The 9,376-nt window shown below is 37.9% G+C and overlaps 1 long non-coding RNA gene across 2 annotated transcripts in view; it reads right to left on the bottom strand.

The window, feature by feature from the left end:
• Positions 1-200: 200 nt before the first annotated feature.
• The window catches only part of LOC110351097 (uncharacterized), a 61,248-nt gene continuing 52,072 nt past the window's right edge, over positions 201-9,376 (bottom strand). For both annotated transcript variants that reach the window (XR_002398138.2, XR_002398139.2), the window contains one exon: positions 201-2,516. This is a non-coding gene — a long non-coding RNA (uncharacterized LOC110351097). The remainder of the gene's footprint in view (positions 2,517-9,376) is intronic.

The raw sequence follows: 9,376 nt of genomic DNA, 5'->3' as shown, positions 1-9,376 counted from the left end.
ATATGTACACATACACTTTCTCACTTCTTTGTGACTATTTAGCTATTTAAAAATTCATTAATTTTATTGGTACATTTTAGGTATACAATATGCTGACATTCATTGTTGGGAATTTATACCTTTACATAATATATCTTGGTTCTTATTTTTTCCCCATTCCCCTTCCCACCCTTCAACCTGTTCACCCCCCCCCCCATTTACAAAGACTTTGTTTCCATTTTTTCTTTTCTCATATTTATTCTTTTCCCTTCTTTCCTTTTGTGACTATTTAGCTTTAAATAAGAGTTGATCCAAAAGAAGAAACTTAGGAAGCAGAAGTTGGGTTCTGGGAGTGATAGATCATTCTATAATTTCAACAACAAATAATGAAAAGTGTTATAAGAATCTGTTTTTTTTAAAGGGGGTAAGATTTAGCTCACAGTTTGTGGAGGTTTCAGTCCATAATCAGCTGGCTCCAAGGCAGGGTGCCTTAGCAGAGGGGCATCACAGAGGAGAAGTTCATGGCAAGTAGAAGACACCAAAAGCAAGCAAGCAAGGGACCTTAACAGCGTCTCTCTGCTCTTTTATAGGAATCTTTTTAAGGCCCTATAAACATAATATATATGTAGCTAAGCTGTAAACCTCCATCAAATGTCCAATTTGTTGGACTATCACTCTGTTGAGGAGCTATATCTTACATATGTTTATTACTTTTCTAGTCAGCACCTAGTACAATGTCCTAGCTATAGCAGATTCTTGCTATCAAATGTCAGAGCTAGAGGTAGCATCGGTGGCTAACACAGACCAAGCCTTGAATTTTTGTAGCTGGGCTATCAGCAATCTGCATGGCCCATTAGAATCGCTTACTAATTGATTGGTAACCTTCTAGTTCCTAAGCTCCACAGCCCTGACAACCCTCTCAGCTTGGTTAGTACTTAATCATCCATCGAGTTTCACCTGGAAGCCCTACTGACCTGACTCTGACCCAACCCTAGTCAAAGTGAGGTCTCCCTTTAAATTCTGTCACACTAATGCTTGACTTTCCTACATAGAATTTTCCACCACTTATAGTTAAACTTTGCTTATTGTGATGATTTTTTCACATCAATCTCCTAGCCAAGCTGTAAGTGCCCTGACAATAAGATCCATTCTGTTGGTTGATCACTAAATTCTCCCTGCCTAGCATAGTCCTGGCATCTAAGAGCTTGGTGGACATTTATTGAATAGATAAGTGGTTGGAAGGCACACCTCAAGCCTTATTATGACAAAAATCTGTTTATGCCCTGTCCTCTTCATATTCATTTTTTTGTTGCTTATTTTTTTTAAGCAGTAAAGAAAAAAGTTTAGCTTGAACAAAAAAAGCCATCAAAATTTGACTTTTCTCTAAACTGCTCAGGTCCTTTCAAACCTGAGTGGCTTGCATAGGCTGTATCCTCACAGAATGCTCAGCCTGCTGTTCCTGCTCCAGTTGGTAAGCACCTTCCCATCTATCCCCTTCTTGGTGACCTCCAGACTCCCCGTGCCAGGGCTGATTGGTTGGTTCTTGATGTTTCCACTGTACTTTGTCCATACCTCCATGACAGTAGGGCGTGACATGTAGAAAGCAAGCTTGCCTTCTTTGTACTTGTCCCGAATTCCTCCTAGTAGCCCTACGGCTGTGGTGAACAGAAGCAGGGACAAGCATAAGAGTGGCCAATGGCTCTCCCACCACCAGCCATGAGCAGCTGCTGTCTCTGCTGTCTCTTCTCCAAAGCCTCTCCTCTGACTTTCCTCGTTGTCTTTTCCCAGGCCCTCATTCCCACATTTTACTCCTCTTATGTTCAGATCACTGATCCAGCTTCCTTTCTGTTTCTCCTGTGGAAACATAAAGCCTGGCGAAGGAAGGAGCAGGTCACATTTCCCATTTAGTGTCCCAGCAAGGTAAAATCCTGAATAAGAAGCTGTCTCCCCTGTGAGAGATTCTACTTCCCCTAGCATGCAAAAATGAGGCAGTAAAGTTTCTGGCTTTAAATTGTTACTTTTCCTTCCTCTTATAAACAATTTAGAACCTAAGCAGAAACAAGTGTCTTAATAAAGCCACTTCACTCTGACATCTCTAGTGTTTACCGGGCTTTGTAATAGTAGCTGCCCATTTATCTCTGGGGCCACTTTTGGAGCTGGCTCTATAAAGAGCTCTAACAACTCTGAAGCTTTGTGAAGAAACGCATCATTAGGAAGGAAGTATTCATAGAAATGGCTCTGAAAGGTGTAAACTCCAATTCTTCATTTGTGTTCAGACCAGCTGCTCTTAAAATGTCAGTAAAGGTAATCAGTTCATGATTGCCATACTTAACAGCACGGGTAAAACCAAGTCCTCCTGACTAATTCAAAACATCTGGGCCTGATGACTGTGTTCCCTATCTACTTTGATCTCCTTTATTGTAGGGAAGCCTGGAAGCTCAGTTGATCAACTTTGTCCTTAAGACTAGGGTTGCCATTTCTAAGCAAAACTGAAACAGGACCAGATATTCTCGAGATTTGTTTCCTCTTTCTTCTGGCTGCAAAAAAGAAGAAAAGTTGGCAATTACCTTTTTATTATCTTCATCTTTTCTTTAGTTCAGGCCAAGGGATAAAATGTAGATGGAAAAGAGAGTAGGTGCAGAGAACACACAGAGATAGATACAGTAAATTCTACCAAAGCCAAGTTTCAATTAACTCAGTTACATTTATTTATTTATTTTTAAATTTTATTTTATTGGTACATTTTAGGTGTACAATATAATGACATTCATCATTGGAAATTTTCACCTTTACATAATCTCTCTTGGTTCTTATTTTTGCCCCTTCTCCTGCCCTCCCTTCAACCACTCCATCTCTCCCTATTTACAAAGACTTTGTTTCTATTTTTTCATTTTCTCATATTAATTCCATTCCCTTCTTTCCTTCCCCCTACCCTTCCCAATTCCCTCTTCTGCTTTGCCCCTTTTCTTTCTATTTCACATTATCTATTATACTTTTTAGTTCTTATTTAAACTTTCAATTTCTTACACTAGAGAAACTATTTGGTATTTATACATGAATGTCCTATTTATTTCACTTAAGAGTATCACCTCAATATACATCCATTTAGCTATAAATGTCTCTAACTTCTCATTTTTTATGCCTGAGTAGTACTCCATTTTATAAAACCCCCCCACATTTTCTTTATCCAGTCTCCAGCTGCTTCCAAGTTTTGGCTATTACAAATTGTGCTGCTATGAACATGGGTGCACATATATCACTGTGGTATGATTCTTTAAATTCTTTGGGGAAGATCCCCAGCAGGGGAATAGCGGGGTCAAATGGGACCTCCAGTCCTAGTCCTGTGAGGTATCTCCATACTGATTTCCACAGTGGTTGCACCAGTCTACACTCTCACCAGCAGTGGAGCAGGGTTCCTCTTTCCCCACAGGCCTGCCAGCATTTGTGATTGGTTGATTTCATGATAGCAGCCATTCTTTCTGGGGTGAGGTAGAATCTCAGTGTTTTCACTTGCATCTCTCAAATGACAAGTGATGTTGAACATTTTTTCATATGTTTATTTGCTATTTCTACTTCTTTGAGAAAAGTCTGTACATTTCAGATGCCCAGTTTTGGACTGGGTCTTTAAATTTGGGAGGTCTGATTTTTTTAAAGTTCTTTATAAATTCTAGATAGTTGACCTTTGTCTGAAGAACAGCAGGTGAAGATTTTTTTCCCACATTGTGGGTTGTCTCTTCATACTGCTGGTGGTTTCTCTTGCTGTGTAGAAGTTTTTTAATATGAAGAGATCCCACTTGTTGATTGTTTGTGGTAGTTCATGGGCAACTGAGGTTTTGTTCATAAAATCTTTTCCTACACAAATGTCTTCAGGAGTTCTTCCTAACCTCTGTTCCAGCTGATTCAGCATTTCTATTTTAATATTTAGATCTTTAATCCAGTTCGATTTTAGTTTAGTGCATGGTGAGAGATATAGATCTAGTTTTAATCTTTGACAAGTTGAAACCCAATTTTTACAGCACCATTTATTAGAGACTATCTTTCCTCCAGTGAGGGTGTTTGGCTCCTTTGTTGAAGATGAGTTGGCTGAGTGTGTCTAGAGTTGTTTTGGCATCTTCTAATCTGTTCCACTGGTCCTTAGGTCTGTTTCTTTGCCAGTACCATGCTGTTCTTATCACAGTAGCTTGTAGTATAGTTTCAAATTGGGGGTTGTGATACCCCCTGCCATGTCTCTGTTACCTAGAATTGCTTTTGCTATTCTGAGTCTCTTCTTGTTCCAAATGAATTTTTCAATTGTTTTCTCAAGGTCCATGAAGTATGCTGCTGGGATTTCAATTGGGATTGCATTGAATCTATATAGCAGTTTTGGAAGTATGGCCATTTTCACTATGTTGATCCTTCCTACCCAGGAGCAGGGGATGTCTGTCCATTTTCTGTTATCATCTTCAGTCTCTCTTTTCAGAGTGCTATAGTTTTCAGAGAAGAGGTCTTTAATTTCTTTCGTTAGGTTGATTCCTAGATATTTCAATTTTTTGGATGCCATTGTGAAAGAAATTGTTTGCCCTATTTCTCTCTCAGTGAGTCTGTCATTCATGTAGAGGAAAGCTATTGATTTTTGTGTGTTGACCTTGTATCCAGCTACTTGACTGAATTTGTTTATTAAATCTAGAAGACTTTAGGTGGAGTGCTTGGGGTCTTCTATATAGAGTATCATGTCATCTGCAAATAATTACAATTTGACTTCCTAATTTCCTATCTTTATTCCTTTTATTTCTTTCTCTTGTCTAATTGCCGTGGCTAATGTTTCCAAAACTATATTGCACAAAAGTGGTGATAGTGGACATCCTTGTCTTGTTCCTGATTTTAGTGTGAAGGATTTCAGTTTTTGACCATTTAGTATGATATTGGCTGTTGGTTTTTCATAGATGGCTTTTATCAGATTGAGGTAGAGACCATCTATTCCAACTTTTTGGAGGGTTGTTATCATAAATATATGTTGGATTTTGTCAAATGCTTTTTCTGCATCTATGGAGATAATCATATGGTTTTTGCCCTTGGCTCCACTGATATAATGTATTACATTTATTGATTTGCATATGTTGAACCATCCCTGCATCCCTGGGGTGAATCCCACTTGCTCAGGATGTATGATCTTCTTGATGATCTTCTGCATTCTATTTGCCAGTATCTTAGTAAGGATTTTTGCATCAATCTTCATTAGTGAGATTGGCCTATAGTTCTCTTTTTGGGTTGGGACTTTCTTTGCTTTGGGCATCAAGGTGATATTTGCTTCCAGGAATGAATTTGGGAGTAATGCTTCCCTTTCAATTTCACTGAAGAGTTTAAACAGTAGTGGCAGTAGTTCCTCTCTACATGTCTTCTAGAATTCAGCAGTGAAGCCATCAGGACCTGGGCTTTTCTTAGTTGGTAAGTTTTGAATTACGTTTTTAATTTCATTGATTGATATTGGGTTGTTTAGAATTTTTAGGTCTTCTTCGTTCAACTTTGGTAATTCATACATATCTAGGAATCTGTCCATTTCTTCTGTGTTTTCCATCTTATTGGCGTATATGTTCTCAAAGTAGATATTGATGATCCTCTGGATTTCTACTGGGTCCATTGTAATTTCACCTTTTTCTTTCATAATTGCATGGATTTGGGCCTTTTTTTTCCTTTTTCTGATAAGGTTGGCTAAGGGTTTGTCAATTTTGTTTATTCTTTCGAAGAACCAACTCTTGGCTTCACTGATTTTTTGTATTGTTCTGTTAGTCTCCATTGCATTGATTTCTGTTTGGATCTTTATGATTTCCTCCCTTGTATGAGCTTTGGGTTTGTCCTGTTCTTCTTTTTCTAGAAGCGTGAGGTTGAGCATCAGGTTGTTTAAGTCAGGCTTGCTCTGTTTTCCTAATGTGAGTATTCACTGCTATGAATTTCCCTCATAAGACTGATTTCATTGCATCCCATAGATTCCAATATTTTGTGTTGTCATTGTCATTTAATTGAAGGAACTGTCTGATTTCTTTAATTTCCTCTGTGACCTATTGGTTATTCAGAAATGTGTTGTTCAATTTCCATGTGCTTATGAAATTTTTGTGGTTTCTTTTGCTATTGATCTCCAATTTCATTGCACTATGGTCTGATAATATACAGGGGATAACTTCAGTTCCTTTGCACTTAACATGTTCTATGCATGAGTATGTGGTCTCTTTTGGAGAATGACCCGTGTGCAGCTGAAAAGAATGTATATTCTGATTTTGCGGGGTGGAACACTCTGTAAACATCTGTTAAGTTCATTTGTTCAAGAGTTCAATTGAGTTCTAGTATTTCATTACTCATTTTTTGTCTAGTTGATCTATCTATTTGTGACAGTGGGGTATTTAGGTCCCCCACTACTATTGTATTAGTGCGTATATGACTTTTCATGTCCATTAGTATTTGTTTTATACAGTTGGGTGCACTAGTGTTTGGTGCATAGATATTTATGATTGTCATCTCTTCCTCTTGGATTGTTCCCTTTACAAGGATGTAGTGTTGGTTTGAAATCCACTTGATCTACAAAGAGGATAGGTACTCTTGCTTTTTTTTCAGGTTCCTGGCACATGTACTATTGTTTTCCACCCTTTAACTTTCAGTCTATGAGTTTTTTAAATTGTGTTTCCTGTATGAGGCATATTGTTGAATTTTGCTTCTTGACCCATTCTGCCAGTCTATTTCTTTTGATTGGTGAATTGAGACCATTAACATTGATGGTTATAACTGATACACATTGACTTATCATTGTCATGAGTTTTTCTTTTTGTTGGATTCTCCCCCTTTGCATTTAATTTCTTGTTGCACCTGATGGATTCATTCTGCTGTGCTTCCTGGGGTTGTGATCCTCATTGTCTTTTCCTAGGATTTTGTCTAAAGTGTTTTGGAGTGCTGGTTTGGTATTCATGAAGTTCCTAAGGTGCTCTTTGTCATGAAAATATCTTATTTTACCATCAAATTTGAAAGATAGTTTCACAGGTTACATCAATCTAGGTTGGAGGATGTTTTCCTTTAGGGCTTGAAATACATCGCTCCAAGCTCTTCTTGCCTTGATGGTTTGTGTTGAGAAGTCTGCTGTGATTCTGATGGGCTTTCCTTTGTATGTGATTTGTTTCTTTTCTCTGACTGCTTGTAGAACTTTGTTCTTCTGTTGGGTTTCTGGAATCTTAACAATTATATGCCTATGTGTAGATTTTTTTTTTTTTGGTACTGGGGATTGAACTTGGGTCCTTGCACTTGTGAAGCAGGTGGCAGAACCACTGAGTTAAATCCCTGGCCCAGATTTTTTTTGATCAAGGCTAGTTGAAGTCCTATATGCCTCACTTATCTGTATGTGAAGTTCTTTTCCCTGGTTTGGGAAGTTTTCTGCCATTACTTTTGTGAAGTTTTTTTTATGTCATCTGCACTCTCTCCTGTTTCTTTGTTGACTCCAATCAGTCTTATGTTACTCTTCTTTGCATCGTCTAGCAGCTGCTGGATTGATTTCTCATGTTCCCTTATAATCTTGCAGCAATTTTTATTTTCCTGGTAACTAATTGCAATCTTATCTTCTATATCTGAAAGTCTGTCCTCACATTGGCTCATTCTGCTGTGTAGATTTTCAATGGAGTTTTTAATCTCTTGGAAATCTGTTTGTATCTGTTTTATGGATTCCATTTATTTCCTATGTTGGGATTCCATCATGTTCCTCAGCTCCTCTCTAGATTTATTGATCATGTCTTGCACCATGAGCACAATCTCTGCTGTTATCTGAGAAATTATTTCTGATTTCATTTTTTCCAGATCCTCTTTTGTTGCCAGTTTAGGGAGTCCAGGTTGTTGAGTATCAGAGTGTTCCATCTCATTTCCCTTTGGGGTTGCTGTAGGTGATCTGGAAGTCTGGTTTTGAGACTTGTTTACATGTCTTCTCATTTTGGTAGGCATGGGCGTGTGTGTGTGTGTGCTGTTGGTGCCCATGTTGCTCACCTCCTCTGCTCTGTGAGCAGTGGAACTGCAGCCCGGAAGCCCCTTCCTCTGTCCTGGGAGCAGTGGTATGGCAGCTCAGAAGCCCCTTCCTCTGTGCTCAGTCACATTTAGACCTGATACTTTTTTTTCTTTCTTTCATTGAAATAGAACCATGGACACCCAATGGCCTGATTATGTTTAACAAAACCCTTGAACATATGAAAGGCATTAAAGAGAGATCAGCAATGGATAATGCTAGATTGCATTTATGTAACAGTATAGTTTAGAGACTTTTCATGACCAAGAGAAAAATGAATCTCACATTATTTGTGAAGAGAAAACAGGGAAGTTGTTTTTATTTCAATTTAAGGATAAGGAAACAGTTTCAGAGTCCAAGGTCATATGACAAATTAAATAAAATTTTCTCTGCAGTAATTAGGCTTATTTTTTTAAAAAAAGGTCAATAGTTTCTAGAGAGTTGTTTTTTAAAATTGGTCTACTATCTTACATTCAATCCAGAAAAACAAATGAAGGAGACATAAGTCCATGAAAGAAGAGACTAAGAGTATTTGTTTCCCTTGAAATAAATTAATTGTAACTGTGTTATCCTGTATCTGAAGATAAAAAATATGTAATTAGCCAATAGTAGAAACTCATGGTACAATTCTGACCATATAAGATTTAAACTGGAAAACACATTTTTCTACTGTTAGGTTAATATACTAATTTTGATCTGCAGAAGACAATTGGCATTTCTTTACACATATTTTTGCAAATACTGTTTGGTTTAATCTCCTTTGTCTTTTGGCTGATAAAACTGTTGTCATGAAAAGAGATTGCTGGACAGTTTAAAAAAGAGAAAAAAGTGTAGGCTCAGGAGAGGCCCAGATTATAAGTGAGCCCTTGTGCCTGATTAAGGGCATGGGGAGGTATCAGAGACAAACTTAGCAATGAAGACAAAGCTTTCAAATCAAAGTATCATCGTCATGCATGATTAGCTGGTAAAAATTAGGCTTGCTTTATTATAGATAGATAAGCAATATGTACATTTTACCATTCTACAAATGATTTAGAGATCTATGAGATACTATTTTTTCAAGCTTCTAGGATTAATGAACAATAACATGTCTGTGTTACTCACTCATGCCATTTTTAAAACCACTTCCAACAAAAAAGAAATGTCTTCACTTTTCTCAACTTGAATTCTTAAATTCCAACCTGTTAGAGTGTCAGGTACCAAGTCACTGTCCTAGCTAAAATTAAGCTCTCTCTGAATACACAAACAGTGACAGCTGAAATGCACTGTGGGTCTCTGCTAATGGATCCCCAATTTAGACCATAGGCAACTGGAGGCAAGGCATGTCTAACAGGGCCTCTGGAATCCCTGTCTGTCTTGGTCTATCAAAGCTCCACTTGCTAATCTTCT

Source organism: Heterocephalus glaber, unplaced genomic scaffold (genome assembly GCF_053883595.1).
Source record: "Heterocephalus glaber isolate CG9 unplaced genomic scaffold, H.glaber_assembly_v1.0 deba00001463, whole genome shotgun sequence".
Lineage (NCBI taxonomy): Eukaryota > Metazoa > Chordata > Mammalia > Rodentia > Bathyergidae > Heterocephalus > Heterocephalus glaber.
Note: the sequence above shows the minus strand (reverse complement) of the source record. Positions and strands in the feature narration are given on the sequence as shown.